Raw genomic sequence first — 15686 nt, 5'->3', positions numbered from 1 at the left:
AGTTATAAATTAGTAATAAATTAGTAAATATGCTGAAAGTGCTTGTATGTGTACCTGGCATACAATGAGATCAACAGAAATACTTGTTATAATCACTATTATCATTATTACCTTAGTATAGTGCTCAAGGTGAACGCTAAGCACTATGATGAAAACTGACTATAAAAGGAATAATTTTTCTAACCACCACGTATAGGGTGTAAAACCTCTTTGCTTTTTCTGTACATCTAACAAGGCTTAAAGTATCTGATACTATAGTATGTTTGGCAAGAACTATATTTCATCCACACAAATAGTAACATGAAAAAAATTTTAAGTGTGATAAAATTATGTTTCAATGTACTTATAAAATAAATATAAAGGGAAGAGGACTTTCAAAATTAAACTTGATGGCTTATTATAGGTTACCAAGAAAAATGAATAAAAATGTCTAAATGCTTCAAATATTTAAGTACTATAAAAATGATTAATTTTAAGAAAACTTGAGACCTACACTGAGACAATATAAATAAATCTAGCTTCACAGTGCAGTGTGAAAGTCGGATTCTACTCTGAGGCCATAAACCAAGATGGATGCAGGTGGTGTGAAAGGTGGCAGAAAGCTACTGTGTGGAAGCTAGTGAAGGCCTTCAAGGTCAGTTCCACTCCACACACAGCTCAGACAGTGCAGTGGTGATGGGAGGAAAAGACGGCCGCTGGTTACCAATAACCAGTGACTGAACCCCTGATAAGCACCAGGACAGGAAAGTAGGAAGGCAAGCAGACCCATGGGATCAGCTCAGTAAGCTCACTGCAGAGGTTGCTCATCAAAACTTAGTGACGCCTATTTCTGAATTCTTAAACAGAATAGTAAAGAGGCTTGACAGGTTTATAACATTCTAACATTTACCAGAGGCTTATCCCAGTCTATTCAAATCTCTCTGACATTGATATTAGGCTAAAAATCTGTTGAGATGAGATTCACTTTGGAAAGTGTGATTATTTCCAGGTTTCAGTTAACACCACAACATTAGCTACCACAACTTTCAAATGAGCCAGGAGAGGTATTTTACTCTAAAAATAACCAATTTTTGTGACCATAAAATTACAGAACAGGATTTGATGAGAAAGCCCTGTTTAATGAGACAAAAATGAAACAACGATTTCCCCGTCTTGTATTGCTTTCTTCCCACACTCATCTATCACCTTTGGGCTGTGATTAGGGTGGAGAGAACAACAAGAATAAAAGTAGAGAGAGATCCGATAAGAGGAATGAAAGAGGAAATTACAAAAGAGAAAGGTAGGGATGCTGCTTTAGAGTACTGTGCTGAAGAGGCACCGAAAAAATCAAAGCTTCTGGAAACACTCCAGTACTGCTTCCTTTCATTTCTACACATAAACATTTGACCATGACACATTCCTAAAAATTTAATAGTAATTTCAATAGTGGTGTGAATTCAGGTGCTGATATAATTTTCTCTTTGATTTTCATTATTGAACTGTAAAAATATTTTTGCTGTAAATAAGCAAATCACAGTCTCAAGATTGAAATCATACTAATTTTAAATTCAAGGTAACTGGGAATTTTTTGTCTAACATAATATGATTGGCCAGATTTAGGCCATGAATTATGATTTATCTGTTCCAGTCATGTTTACCCTCCTGAAGTCTTAATTTTATGGAATCTTTGGCCATAAAGATACGGTTTATAAATACACCATTTGTGACAGTGCTGGCAATTAACATGATTCCTCTGAATGTTGGTCATCATTCATATAACAGCTGTGAGGAGGATATGACCTTCTTGTAATCTCCCACATCTGAAATATACTGCGAACAAGTGTAAGGCTTCTCCACTGCAACAGGGAGCACTGTCTATTTTACCTATAATTATCCCTGTAGATAGGTTCTCATTTTAAATTTCAGATAATGTCACAGCTACTGCTCTGAAAGAAAAAAATCTTGGTGCAAGTATTTAAAACAGAATGTAAACCAGACTAGATGTTATCAATCTAAGATGTTGCTGGACCATTATTATATCTTACAGGTTAAATATTCAAGAATATCACAAAATGAAGATACTGTAGGTCGAAATAGTTTCTCAGCTTACTCATTCTGTAACTCCAATATTTTGCATGTTGTATGGTGACCTAAAACCTGAGAATAAGATAGTCACAAGTTGGAAGGGGGAACAGGATCCTGTGCAGAGTCTTTGCAACAAGGTAGAGCCTGGTGTGTTTAATAATTTGTATTTCAAAAACCTAACAACACTTATTTATCTTTTAGATGAAGAATTAGAATAAAGCAATCAATGACATGAGAAGATAAAGATACATCATTAGTGAAGTATACATAGCAAAGTTTATTATATTATTACCCATTAAACTTTTAGCAGTCACCCGTTTTAGTGACTGCTTTCAAGACGAAGGACTCTGAAAGATGACTGCACCCTAAATATTTTCCAAGACTCTTTTCATTGCATATCTTCTTTGAACACCTTAGAAAATGAGTGTCATATAAAGCACATGATTGAACATGGATGATAAGTTGAGGAAAGAAAGGCTATCTTTCATCCACAGGAACTCCAAATACCTTATAAAAACTTAAACAATTATTAAGATGTTATGCCCCATCTTTTCTTTTTCATACAAAATAAAGAAAATGCATCTCAATGTCCAATGGCCACACACCAATGAAAATCAGAGGCTAACCCACACAGGAGTAAGCCAAATCTCTACTAACTTTAACACTGATTTTCATAATAATTATAAGGAAACTTCTGATGTGACCCATAGGGGAATATGCACACACACACTTGTAAGGTCAATAGTTACAAAACTAGAGAGGGAAGAACCCACTTTATAGGTCCTCTGTATTATCCTAAATATTTATCTTCTTTCATATTCTTCATTTTACAACTCCCTTGTACAGAAATAGTGTTAAAATACCACAGAAAATCTGATGTCTCTTGCACTTAAGCTTCGTGAATATTCTACTTAATACTCTACCCTCAGGGGCCTTGCATCACTAGAGCATTGTACTCTTTTTTTTTTTTTTTTTTTTTTTTGCGATACGCCGGCCTCTCACTGTTGTGGTCTCTCCCGTTGCGGAGCACAGGCTCTGGACGCGCAGGCTCAGCGGCCATGGCTCCGCGGCATGTGGGATCCTCCCGGACCGTGGCATGAACCCATGTCCCCTGCATCGGCAGGCGGACTCTCAACCACTGCGCCACCAGGGAAGCCCTGTACTCTTTTCTTGATGCATAAATTATTTTAAAAACGCTTCCAATTTCAACTAAGGTCAGTCTGGAAAATCTGAATACAAACAGGCTTGATTTAATGTAGTTTGACTATAGAAATAGACAAGTTAAGTAAGAAACATCACTTTGTAACTGGTTTTTATTTATTTCTTTGCATCATGGCTGATTTTGCCCTGTTTAACCACTTCTCACTTTTCTAAAATAAAATTTATGTCAATAATGCATTTTATATAACATTATTCATTTTAGTGTTTATTCCTCCTTCATCAAATGTTTATCAAGCACTTGTTGTGTTCCAGACATGACACTAGGCATAAAGGATATAGTGCTCAACATGAGACACTTGTTTTCTGCCCTGACCAAACAAATAAATCATTAGGAACTGAGAAGAATATGATGGTCAAGAAAACAATGGAGTGGAGAGGGAATGAAAAGAAGAAGTATTTTATGAGAAAAAGGCTTTCAAGCTGAGTCCTTGAGTCCCGCAGGAGCTAGACCTGGGAAAAATGGAAAGAGAGAGCAGTCTCGGCAGAAAGAAGAACAGGAGAGTCCGGAAAGAATTTGGCATGTTTCAGGAAAGAAAAAGTGACCACTATGGTTTCAGCAAACTAAGTGCAAATTGGCTAAGATAAAGGTGGAAAATTAGGCAGTGCCTAGACCATGGACTTACAGGCCTTGGTAAGAACTTGGACTTTATTCTATGTATCACTGATGATTTCTCAGTAGAGGAATGACGTACAGATGATTCCAACTTGCAAGGGTTTGACTTAGGATTTGTTGACTTTGCCATGGAGCGAAAGCAACAGGCATTCAGTAGAATGCATACTTTGAATCGTGATCTTTTCCTGGGCCAGCGATATGCAATGTGGTATGATACACTCTTGTGATATGGGCAGCGGCAGCTAGCCACAGCTCCCAGGCAGCCACACGATCAGGAGGGTAGACAACCCAACCGATATACTTAAAACCGCTCTGTATCCATACAACAATTCTGTTTTTTCCCCTCCAGTACAGTATTCAATAAATTACATGAGATATTCAATACTTTATTATAAAATAAGCTTTGTGTTAGACGATTTTGCCCAATTATATGCTATTGTGTTTTGAGCACTTTTAAGGTAGGCTAGGCTAAGCTACGAGGTAAGGTAGTTTACCTGTACCAAATGCATTTCAACTTACAATATTTTAAGTTTAGTATGGGTTTATCAAGACACAACCCCATCATAAGTAGAAGAAGATTTATAATTTGATCTGCAGTTCAAGAAGCTCTCTCCTGGGGACTTCCCTGGCAGTCCCCAGTGCAATGGTTAAGTCTTCGCCTTCCTATGCAGGGGGTGTGGTTCGATCCCTGGTCAGGGAGCTAAGACCTCACATGCCTAGCAGCCAAAAAACCAAAAAACAGAAGCAATATTGTAACAAATTCAATAAAGACTTTAAAAATGGTCCACATCAAAAAAAAAAAAAAAAAAAAAAAAGAAGCTCTCTCAAAATGCTGTGGAGGCAGGAAGCCATAGCCAGTGGCTTGGACCAAGATAAAAGAAGTGTAGGAAGAGACGAGTGATTAGATTCAGATAAAATAGTTTATTCTAGTTACTGACAAAAAAATAATTGCATTTAAAAGTTTTGCAAAAATGTACTTAGAAGAAAAAAAATATTTCTATTTAAACCACAGAATACCAGAGCCTGAAGGGAATATAAATTTCAGCCAGTCCAAATTCTTGTTTCATGATGGAAGAACTTGAGGTTCTGAAAGCTGACATATTGTGCCCATAATCTCACCACTGCTGGGTAAGTCCAGGACTAGTACCCAGTCTTATGGCTACTGGTCTAGTGCACTTTATACCATGTCATATTAAGTTTCAGGATGAAATCTCAAGTGAGAAACTATATACATAGAAACCATTACTAGTAGAACTAAGAGGCTATAGCTGACAATTGTTTCAATGGAAAACAATTCTGAAAATAAGCAATCTAAGAGGTATGCTTTTTAATATTTGGCAATCTGCAATATGTACTGAATTTTCTGGACTCTTTTAAACTTGTTTATTGTTGAAACTAAATTATGTAAATTTTTTCCTTTACGGGTACCTCCTTTTATCTTCAAAACAAACTGAATTAAAGAGTACTTTTTTTAAAAAAAAGGCTTATAGATTTCTAGTTCAAGATTTTAAACTGCTGTTTATCGCCTTTCCCTACTGGGATTCTATTAAAAGTATTACTAACACATAAAGAAGGGTAAATTATATAGACCCATAATCTGCTCTGAGAACCCTTAGGGGACTCTTGGGCCTTGGAAAAGCTGAGGACAAAAGAAGGTATAAGTTAGTGATGGAACTAAAACCTGGAGTACTGAATGAAAATCTGTACATTCACAGTTAACATTTCCACCCCTTTCCCCATGTTGCTGCCAGGTTTTCCTCCAAAAATAAATCCCTCTGAGAGCCCTAGGTATAAGTGACACTGCTCTTAAAACAAATTATTCCACCTTCAGGACATTAGGTGACCCCAGCTTAACAGTAGCTCTCTCACCTCTCTACCAGTCAGGAAACCCCACAGACACACCAGAGGACAGGGCATAATGTAGCACAGCACCCTTAAAGAAGAACTAGTATGATCAGATATTTTAGAGAAACAGCAACTTAAAAGCAAGAGAAGATGCAAAAACTTTAAAATGGTCAGGTTTTAAAAAATCACACAGTAAGTGAGTATTACAAGGTACGAACAGCCTTAACTTTTTGAATCACTTGTTCTATAAATTCTTTTAAGGAAAGATTTTGATTCAAACTAGTATCTGCACATAGTTAAAAAATAATGCAATATTGCAAAGTGGTTTGCTATAAAAAGCAACAACACCTTCAGCCTCCACATTCCCACTCCTCAGATGTAAAGACTTTCAACTATTTCGTTTTTAGTTTTCTGGTTGGTTATCTCTAATGATGTGCTGGTAAATATTTAACAACTAATCACAACGACTGTCAGGGTTACATCTGAATTAAATATTTTATAGGTTATTATATGAGCATTAAGCTTTCTCAATATTTGTACAATTGACATTTTCTATTGAAAACTTTAAATATTCTGGGAGGATATACCTTTTGGTAAGGTCTACATAAGGATTCCTTGGGATTTAATTTTGGAAAATTTCTAATTTGTAAGTAGTTATATATATGGTCTATACTTCTCAAAAAACAAATGATTCTAGTGTTTGCCACATGTTGCCTTGTGATAAATGCCACTTTATAGAGTGGTTTAAACATACATATATGTATATGAACTAGTAAAAATCTCTAAAATTTTCATATTACTAATATTCAATATGTTATAATTTGTCCAGAAACCAAGAACATCACCAGCTTCTACATTATTTTAATATAAAATAGATAGGTATATATTATACCAAAGAACAGCCTAGGGAATACCTAAGTTGTTTACCCCATTCTCTTGAAACATAGCTGACTATTTTTTTCATATCATTTACATTGTTTAAATAAATACATATCTTCATTTTAAATAAAAAATGATTTACATCAAGTCATTAGACGTTTAGCTCTTTCAAACTGATCACTCACTAGTAGCTAAAGTTATTAGTTATTAGCTAATTAATTGAACTTCACCTGTTATCCAATTATATTTAAATAATCTAGTCTTTGAGAATAGATACAGTTTCAGTGACCTGTTTGTCACTACTAAGCTTTGGTTTTCTCATGTGTAAGATGGCAATACTATCCATCACTGAATACATAAAGTGCTTTATCTTGTAAAATGCTCTCTAGATTAGGAGCAGGCTAATAGTAAAAGGTAATTACGTTTCACAAGATGTAACAGGGAAAATGCTTTATTTATCAAAATATTAAGAGAAGCCATAAAATAGATACTAAAGATAACAGATGGCATAATATAGTCATGTCTTACATACACATTTTAATGTTTGTATAGAGCAAACAAATCCTGCATCTGATTTATTTTGCAACTTTCTAGAGCGCAGGCTTAGTAGTTGTGGCACATGGGCTTAGTTGCTCTGCGGCATGTGGGATCTTCCCGGACCAGGGCTCCAACCTGTGTCCCCTGCATTGGCAGGCAGATTCTTATCCACTGCGTCACCAGGGAAGTCCCGCTAGCTGGGTTTTAAAAGCGAATTTGCAATGCAGCAGATGTAGAGTGTATTAATTTGAAGCCATTTTAATAATCATCAAAGGAAACAGGTTCAGATAAGCCTCTCCAAAATCTATAGATAATAGGCTACTATAGGATGGGAAACAGCAAGAATTCAAGGCAGTTCTATCAGGGAAGAAACACCAATTTGCCCTATCTTATGTGCTACTGAATAATCTTTAACCACATTAGCAGGGCTTCAAAGGAAATTTTCAATAGAAAGATGCAATTTTCTTCAGTGACAATTTCAGTTTATATTACTAACACTTTTAGAGTATCTCAGTATTTTTTTAAACCACAATTCTTATAATTTTTATAATATTCCATGAAGTAGGGAATACATACAGGGAAAGAGAATTTACTTACACTAGTAATTTCTATTTGCTGCTTAAAGTAAACATTTTATACATATGTCTAGTTTAGAATTAATATTACCGTTAAAAATAAAAACAACTGTATTCACTCCAATTAAATGGAGGAACTGCTCATTTGAAAAGTAAAAAATAGCTCCTTTACAGAATATTTTAAAAGAATATACATGCTTTTGATTATATTTGAGTACACTGTGACCTTTATTAAAAGCATATGAAATTTCTGTTTAGTTGAAATTTTATGTGGCTTGTTTTAAAGAAAAGAAAAAAGTAATTCGTACTTTATACCTCAACCATATGTAAGCAGGCACAGAATGATTCAGTTCATTGCACCAGGCACTCACTGAGCATACATACTAGACATTATGCTAAGTACATGGCATATGAAAATAATTAAGTTCAGTCTCTAAAGTTAAAGGTCTTGCAGTCTGATTAGTAAAACAGATATATATGTGTCCAGAATAATGAGGAGACTAAGAGAGAAATATATTTTGCATAAGTGGGAACAAAATCACCCTCGAAACCTACCTCAGTTTAAAAAGCACTGGACAGAGAAGGCTTCCGAGGGCTGTCAACTGGTAAATGAACTGAATCTTTTAGATATATGTCAGTTAGACCAGAAAACAAAAGAAGTAATGTCATTCCAGACAGAAGAAAGAGTAAGATCGGAAAGCAAGGCAAGAAATTATGCCATTGGTATAAGCAGTTACATCACATTTATTTCATTAAATGTCATTAAATATACTGTGAGTAAGGGAATGGTAAGAAATTAGGAAAGAGGAGGAGGAAGTTACATAATGTCATGCATTGTATGTCACGTTAAGGAGCTTGACTATTACTTGCAGGTGACCTGTAATCATTAAAGGATTTAAGCAGGAAATTTTCATAGTGAGATTTTTAGAGATTCTTACTTTTAGTACATTAAAAAGAAATCTCTGTAACATTGGGGTTTTTTTTGTTTGTTTTTTTGTTTTTTTTTTGCGGTACGCGGGCCTCTCACTGCTGTGGCCTCTCCCGTTGTGGAGCACAGGCTCCGGACGTGCAGGCTCAGCGGCCATGGCTCCCAGCCGCTCCGCGGCATGTGGGATCTTCCCAGACCAGACCGGGGCACGAACCCGCGTCCCCTGCATCGGCAGGCGGACTCTCAACCACTGCACCACCAGGGAAGCCCTGTAACATTGGTTTTGTCCTGAATTTGCTTAGCAACATATTTTGGATAGGTAGTACAAAGATAAACTTTAGCAAATTCTATATCCAAATCAAGACAAATTTTTATAATAATTACCAATTATGAAACTAATATGATCCTGAAAATCATCACAGATGGAAATTGTTTCAGCCAAATCATGTTTTTACATTTGAAATAAGTAATGGTAAACAAATGATACATACCTAACATACTATTTCCTTAACATGGAGAAAATATTTAACAAATTAAGCAACTGTATTTTGCCATATTTACAGTATATGAATATGTGTAACATAGATAACTTTCTGCATTTATAAATTTGTAAATAGTTAGAAAGATAAAGCTGGATATTAATCTATACCCTAGTGTGATACGGGTTTAATTAATTTGGTAAATTATTAAATTTTTTTAAAGAATAGTAATTTGCACATAAAAAATTGAAAAGTGTGAATTCCATGGGGAAAGCAATGTTGTTTCTAGAGATGAAAATATCTTCTAGGACATATATGAGATAGCGACAGATGGAAAAGCTTATCTTTTGTAAAATATTAAGGTAATTATCAATAAAAATATAATAAGCTCTTTTGTTCGGCTGAGGGCAGGGCCGTTGGCCGGGGCCTGCGGTACGCCGCTTCAGTGAGGGGCTCAACCGCGGTCAACCGTCTTGTTGCTTTTCTGGTCGCCACTCCCCTGGCCGGCCCGACAAGACGCGCTAGTAGCGCGGCACCGATTTCTCTCGGGCTCGTGGGCGCTGCTCTGAGCAGCGTCACCCTTTATACCAGAAAGCTGGCGGGCACTATGGGGAAAAAACAAAACAAGAAGAAAGTGGAGGAGGTGCTAGAAGAAGAAGAATATGTGGTGGAAAAAGTTCTTGACCGTCGAGTGGTAAAGGGCAAAGTGGAGTACCTCCTAAAGTAGAAGGGGTTCTCAGATGAGGACAACACATGGGAGCCAGAAGAAAACCTGGATTGCCCCGACCTCATTGCTGAGTTCCTGCAGTCACAGAAAACAGCACACAAGACAGATAAATCAGAGGGAGGCAAGCACAAAGCTGATTCTGATTCAGAAGATAAGGGGGAGGAGAGCAAACCAAAGAAGAAGAAAGAAGAGTCAGAAAAGCCACGAGGCTTTGCCTGGGGTTTGGAACCGGAGCGGATTATTGGAGCTACAGACTCCAGTGGAGAACTCATGTTCCTGATGAAATGGAAAAACTCTGATGAGGCTGACCTGGTCCCTGCCAAGGAAGCCAATGTCAAGTACCCACAGGTTGTCATATCCTTCTATGAGGAAAGGCTGACGTGGCATTCCTACCCCTCGGAGGATGATGACAAAAAAGATGACAAGAATTAACTCTCCTGAGTACCAGCCCCTGTCACATCTGACTGTGGGTTTCAGGTGGGGAAAGAAGGAGTTCTACTTGTCTTGACACCGTAGAGGGGGCTTGAGAAGATGTCCTTTGAAGAGCCAGTATAGTTTCTGTGCCCTACAGCAGCCCAAGTGCTTTAAAGCCGCTCCATGCTGTATAGTTTGCACACCCATCCCAGTGCAGGGGAAGGAGGGTCAGTGTTTCAAGGCAACCCATTCTGAACTTTGCTGAGAAAAGCAAAGGGCCTTCTATGAAGGACAAAACTTGCAGAATGGGATGTGGGAGAGCAAAAGATACTGCAGATCTTCAAAGAGCATCTCCACAACCCACAGCCTTCTTCCCAATAGTGTTAACTCTGCATTTTTACAGCGTAGCATGTATGTAGTTTTTGGCTATTTCTGGTGTGTTATTTGGGGTGGGAGGGATGGGGTGGGGAAGAAGGGAGATGGGTTAGGATCATTTTTGTTAAAATGTGGGGCCTGTTGGGGGGAAATGGTGAAAGAAAGGAAAGAACAACTAATGGTGATTTGGTTCTGTGTCCAGAATATTTCATCCTTTCAAAAAATGTCATTGGCATCCTAAATGAGGACTGTGAGAGACTGTTTAAAAGCTGTGAAAGCCTGAAACTTAGAAGCCAAGGTGTTGCCTGCCTGAGCTTAATGCTGTTCCCAAAAAGCATTAAGCTTTGGTAACTTCTTAACTTCCCAATTAAGAAGTTACCAAAGCTACCATTTGGGGGATGGAAACTGGTTGAGGAAAAGTCTTATTGGAGTGTATACACAGGCAGATCATTCTGTCTTAGAGGTGCTAATTCTTGAAATCGACAAGAAGACCCTTTCTTTTCCAATCTTGAAGTTATAAATATCAGTTTCTCCATCCAAGCCACTGGCTCTGAAGTATTTGGGGAAGGGCAGAGGGTGGTACAGGAGGTGGGAGAGGAGGCAAAGACAAGGGCCGGTGCTCTTAGGGTGGAAAACTCTTGGAGCCTCTGTTTTTTGAACTTTGAAACCATTGGTGGCAGGGTTCAGTCACTGACAGCACAAGTTCACTGAGTCACTTCAAGAGTTGAATGATTTCTGAAGCCCTGGTCTCAGGAGATTAAATTTTCATACTGGGGCAGTGGTTCACTTTAAAACAAAACACATTTTTTTAATCCTAAGAATTAACTAAAACCCAAAATGCTGTCTTGAATCATGAGATCCATCAGTTCTTGACATCATTTAGACCTGCATCTAGAACTCCGTTGTAAAATCTTTTTAGGCATGTGTTAGGTTTCTGTGAAAACTTTTGTTTTTAAATGTTAAACTTCATACCAACACTGTCAGTTTTTGTCTTAATAAAACTATAGATTTATTAAAAATATATATATATATAATAAATATTGCACATAAAAGTGCAATATTTGAATTGGAATGCATATAATGTGTTTGGCTAGTATGTACACATGTGACAGCTAAAACTGAAACCCCACTGGTTATTATTAATATTACTGTTAGCAGTATTGTAAGGCAGAATTTATAAAAGTAGAGGGATGAGGGCAATAATCCCAAGCAGAGGTATAACAAACAAAGTTGGATACTGTAAATTCAGAATAAAGATGAGAAAATTTACAACTAGAATGTGACAGGGAAAACCATTCACATGAATATTTACAGCTTCTTCCTTTCCCTGCCTGCTCAGTCTATACCTAGCACTCTGGGCCCTTTAGCCTCCAGTTAATTAATGACTGGTGGAAGTAATTAAAAAGACTCATTAATATCAGAAGGGGCCAAATGTTTCTGGAGGTAGAGAAGGTAAAAATGTGCTTGGGTTGAGGAGACAGCACCCATCACTAATTGGTTTTGAGTGGGAAACACAGAGGGGAAAGAAAGAGAAACGTGAAAGTGAAAAAATAGGGAGTGTGGTCAGGGAGAAAAAGAAACAGCAACTGAGCTCTAATAAGGGCAACTTTGGGGAAAATAAAAGTGTGAACAGAACTTTAGAGAAGCTTCACTGAAGTTATGACTTGTCTCCTCACCTTCAGGAAATAAGTGAAGGTTTAAATTGCTTAAAAGCTTTTTGGATGTCACATCTTTTAGAAAAGCTTCACCCTATGAGAGTTACAAGTCATTTAACTCAAGATAGTTGATATTGAAATACAGAAACTACTGCAAATAAAAATGAAAAGACAAACAAGTAAACAGAAAAGGCTTGGAAATGGAAAAGCAACCCTAATGGCTAATGAAACATGGAATGACGCTCAAAGTTCTCATTGATATTTCAGGGAAAGGGAAATTAAAACAAGCGAGATGTCATTTTACAACCATATCATCTTTTTTGAAAAACAATACCAGGGGTTGATTAGAATGAGGCAAAATGGGGACCGCTGCTGTTGGAAGTGTTAGTTGATACAAACACTATGGAGAGCAATTTGGCAACACTTAGTAAATCTGGATATGCCCATAAATTGCCAGCAGCTCCACTTATAAGTCTCTATTCTAGAGAAAATCCCACACATACGCCTGAGGAGACATACATTGTGATGTTCACTGAAGCATTACCTGCTTTAGTAGAAAAGAGCAACAACCTAATTATTCTTCTGTAGGATCACATTAACATAAAGCTGCGACGTATGTTGTTTATTCATCCAACGGAATGTTATATGACAGCGTAAATGAATGAAATAAAGCTACATACAGTAACATGAATAAGTCTCAAATATATAATGTTGAGGGCAAAACCCCCCATAAAAACAGAATATTATTGCTATGAATACTTAAAATATAGAATATGATGGTTTAATTTTTGGTATATTCAAATGGAATAAAAGTTCAAAAAACTGCACATAGATAATGCACATCAACTTCCTCTGTGACGAAAGATGCAGAGAAGGAAAAGGGAGAGGTGAACTTTCATGTATCTGCAATTTTATTTTCATTCAAGGTAAATATCACAAATATTAATATCTGTTTAATCCTGGTAGCAAATACATGAATGTGGGCTATATCCTATTATTGTATATGTTTGAAATATTTTAGAATAAAAAATGGCTTTGATGAGAAAGATGACAAAGAAGACATAAAACATAGGTATTGTTTTTAAAAGCTTAATGCTTGAGAATAACCTTTCAGAAATATTCAGAAACTAGTTTGTCTCTGCTTTGTTGGGGGTAGGCACAAAGTTTTTGTTGTTACTGCTGCTGTTGTTGTCACTTTCCCCTTGGCATTTTTATGTCAGATTTTTATTGCCTGTCCTCAAATAAGTACGATTATGACAATACAAAACATGTTGTTGGGGCTTCCCTGGTGGCGCAGTGGTTGAGAGTCCGCCTGCCTATGCAGGGGACGCGGGTTCGTGCCCCGGTCCGGGAAGATCCCACATGCCACGGGGCAGCTGGGCCCGTGAGCCATGGCCGCTGAGCCTGCGCGTCCAGGGCCTGTGCTCCACAACGGGAGAGGCCACAACAGTGAGAGGCCCGCGTACCGCAAAACAAACAAAAAAACATGTTGTTGGATTTTAAAATTACCAAATGACAGAACACTCCATTTTTATAAGATAACCTGGTTCCTTTAATTGATTAGTGTGTAACTGAGGGTGCCTGGACAGGTGTATGGCTCCTTCTTTCCACCCCATACCCAAAGTTTCAAGAACACAGAAAAAACACAACTACCTCCCAACTCAGCATGGGGGTAAATCCAGCTTCTTGCTGTTAGAAAATTCACATTGCTGCTGAGATGCCTAAGGTATCAGAGAGACTCCTTTCCAATGAGGTATGTGATTATGGCACTAGATTTTTAAACTATAGTTATTGCTAATAAAGCATTTTTTAGAAATCACTGCATCAGGTGATTATATTTACTGAATTACATAAATTATACATATGTTGTTTGCAAGTGTGAATAATTGATATCTCAGATGAAAATGATCAAAGAGTTTTGCAGTTTTCAATTAAATCAGTAGACAGCTATACTAGAAAACATAATATGACTGATTATTTATAAAAACCAGCAATTAAAGACCGGAAGTTATTAACAGGTCAGGATTCTGGCTGAAACTACACTGTCTACTTCAAGGGCAAGCCTGTTCACCTGTTCTTCCTAAGATCTAACGCTATTAGTGGTAAAATTAAAGTTCCTTGCAAGTGCCAGTCTCCACCTGTAATAGATGTTTATATGCATTAAATGGGGAGAAATAATCACGTCATAAGTTTATGATATTTTATGGCCAGTTTAGTCGTCCACATAAATTGCCCTGGAGATCTAATCATATTATCTAGAGAGCAGATGCCACGTAAGAAGTGAAATAGTTTGCTTCATAACAAGCTTCCAATGAACCTGATTTATTGTCACAGGGCTCATCTCTAGGGAAGTCTGGCATTCAATTTTAGAACGATTCAGACTCCCAAGGCTGCCTACAAGGGCACTAATGGTGGTGATGATTTTCATGGTGTGGGTACTTGTCACGAGTGAAGTAGACTGACACCATACCATATTTCATATTAGTCCTACAACAGCTGTTGATGTTAATCACAACAGCAGCGTTAATCACAACCAACTTGGTCTGAATTCAAAGTGACCTAGAAGAGCGACATGTTACAGCCTGTTATCAATTCCCTGGGGCAAAGGCATTACATGCTAACATGTCCACATCAATGGAAAGCATGTCCTTTGATTACCTGTTATGTGTACAGACTTCTGGCAGAGTCTATGACTAACAACAGGGCTGCATCTAATGCTCTAGTTAACGTTGTCTGGGCATGGCACTTCAAAACAGAAAAGGATATTTTGCCCCACGAGAGACAGTGCCATTATTGTTATAATCACTGGATGAGCTAGGTCCTACTTATATAAGATTTAACTCTCTCTGTAGAAAACAAAAAGAGGAAGGAGAAATTGTATTGGCTTATATGTAAAAATTTCAGATTGGGAGAAATAAAATGTGGAAGTGCAAAAACATAAATTAGGAATATTTCTTTGTAATTATTTCCCATTTTCTAGGTTCATGGTAAGATAAATCCAAATGATAATGCATAATAGAAACATACCTTTCTATGCACTTACAACCACACATAATAGTTTTCTTTGCTCATCCTATTGGATATCTGATGTATAATCTTCACAAAGGACGCTATTAGTGGCATGAGAACCATGCCCATGTCACAGGGATTAATCAATTTACGGTTCAGTTCTCAGAAGATGCGGAGCAGAAAAAATGTTTTGAATTTGACACTATATAGTGTTTGTTTTTTTTTTTTAAGTGTGTGGTAGGGAGCTACTCTTCTGTAAGAGAGAGAAAGTCTGAAAGGTTTGTGGCATTTTGACATTACATTAGAGCACTGTACAGCACCACTAAATAAGAAATTCTCTAGAACTTTCTAATCAAAGTGTAGTC

General features: G+C 37.2%; 1 protein-coding gene and 1 pseudogene across 2 annotated transcripts in view; one reads left to right on the top strand and one right to left on the bottom strand.

The window, feature by feature from the left end:
- Positions 1-15686, bottom strand: part of GRID2 (glutamate ionotropic receptor delta type subunit 2) — a 1355616-nt gene that overhangs the window by 390864 nt on the left and 949066 nt on the right. The window lies entirely within an intron of this gene.
- On the top strand, positions 9639-10486 carry LOC114903249 (annotated as a pseudogene).

The sequence above is a fragment of the Monodon monoceros genome, unplaced genomic scaffold (genome assembly GCF_005190385.1).
Source record: "Monodon monoceros isolate NGI ecotype Baffin Bay Population unplaced genomic scaffold, NGI_Narwhal_1 Super_Scaffold_20, whole genome shotgun sequence".
NCBI lineage: Eukaryota > Metazoa > Chordata > Mammalia > Artiodactyla > Monodontidae > Monodon > Monodon monoceros.
This window is presented reverse-complemented; position numbering and strand designations above follow the sequence as displayed.